This window comes from Calliphora vicina, chromosome 4 (genome assembly GCF_958450345.1).
Source record: "Calliphora vicina chromosome 4, idCalVici1.1, whole genome shotgun sequence".
NCBI classification, from domain to species: domain Eukaryota; kingdom Metazoa; phylum Arthropoda; class Insecta; order Diptera; family Calliphoridae; genus Calliphora; species Calliphora vicina.
Genome location: NC_088783.1, coordinates 107,137,976 through 107,140,110, shown reverse-complemented (window position 1 = coordinate 107,140,110; position 2,135 = coordinate 107,137,976).

Genomic DNA, 2,135 nt, shown 5'->3' with positions numbered 1-2,135 from the left:
TATATTGTTATTCAAATTTAGTTCCATATACATTTTGTTATGAGGCCTAATAGGGGGGGTTGGTCAGATGGCATGTATTCCATACATATGGAATTCCATGTGTATGTAAAAATTCACGTTATACATACGATTCATAATTTTCACGTTCAAACGTACATATGTAATTGCATGTGACATAACCTCCATTAGTTTATATGTTTGTTTTTTAAATTTTATAATTTTTTTTTTTAAATTTTATAAATTTTTTTTTTTTTTTGGTGAAAAAATTCGGATTAAAAAATATTTTGTCCGATTTTGACCCATTGTAGATCCAACTTACTATGGTCTTATATACGTCGCTTGAAATATCTATCATTAGATATCCATATTGTTTATATTAATGACTTAGTAATCCAGATATAGTCCTGGTTTTTTCCTCATATCTCAGCCATTTGTGGACCGATTTTGCTGATTTTAAATAGCAAAATTCTCGAAAGCATGTCTGACAGAATTATTGAATATTTGGATCCCGAAGATATCTGGGGTCTTCAGAAAATTGATTTCAACAGACAGACAGACGGCCATGGCTTAATCGACTCCGCTATCTATAAGGATCCAGAATATATATACTTCATAGGGTCGTAAATGAAAAATGTAGAAATTACAAACGGAATGACAAACTTATATATACCCTTCTCACGAAGGTGAAGGGTATAAAAACTTTGGTGAAAAAAAAAATTCGGGTTAAAATATATTTTTCCGATTTGCACAGGTCTTTGAAATATCTATCATTATATATCCATATTGTCTATATTAATGATTTAGTAATCCAGATATGGGTCGAAAATAGGTAAAAAATCGAGGTTGTCCCGGTTTTTTCCTTATATCTCAGCCATTTGTGCACCGATTTTCTCGATTTTAACCGAGCCGGAAGAATTTCGGAGATATTGATGTATCATTCGTGTATGTAAGTTATTTGGGGGCTTCAGAAAGTTGATTTCAACACACAGACGGACATGGCTATATCGACTCCTCTATCTATAACGATTCAGAATATATATGTATACTTTGTGGGGTCGCAAATGAAAAATGTAGAAATTACAAACGGAATGACAAACTTACAGTCAGCGTCTAAAGAAAGTGTACAACTTGTTTTTACATTTAAAACATTTTATTTACATATTAAAAAACTATTTGTTCTCCAGTTCTAGTATATTTAACAAAACATTTAATTGTTCTCTTGCAATATATAAACAAAAAACTAAACTAGTTCAACTGCAACAAAAACAGTAACAACAAAACCAAAAATACTCCATTTTTAACGCGTCAAAAGAAAGTGTACAGTTTAGGGAAATTAGAAGAAAAAACGTGTTTAGTAGTTCATTATTTTTAAAATTAAAAAAATAATTTTTATTTATTAAAATGTACACTGTATTTTCGTAGATAAAATTGTAGTCGTGTATATAAATAATCGCATTTATATTTAAAAATCAAACACCAGCTCCCCCAAATACATATATTCGCGAAACCTACTGAAAACAGAAGAACAAGAGTTTTTTTTTCTAAATATCAAAGTAACCCAGTGTAATCCATATGTCTATGCCACCACAAGTGATCATTGATTCAGAATTTAGATATTTGTTGTTATAAGGACCGTCGAAAAATTCAGATGAAACGGTCTTAAAATCGATTTTTTAGCTTTTATATAAGTTTATACTCGTATCATATCGCTAAATAAATTGCTCAATAGGAAATTTGAATATAGGAATAAACATTATACACTCCAGAAATGTGTTAAATAAGGATATTATGCCCCATATAAAAGTTGCTCTTAAAATTCGAATACTATTTTTTAAAAGCAAATGATAATTAAGGCAAGTTAATTTGTATATTTAAAACTCAAATCAGTCTGTATCTAACGAACACAAAAAGGTTGACCAATCGTACTTTCAAAGAACGGCTTATTTCAAATATTTATGTTACAAAAATAACTTCTTAACAATTATCGTTATGGCTTAATTAGAACCTGACAAATGTCGTTATTTACCGACTATTTTTAACGAAAATAATCCGTATAATTCAATTCGGAGTATCTCTTAACGATAAGTATTGTTAACTTATGAATTTTGATAACTTAACGACAAAATTTTGTTGTT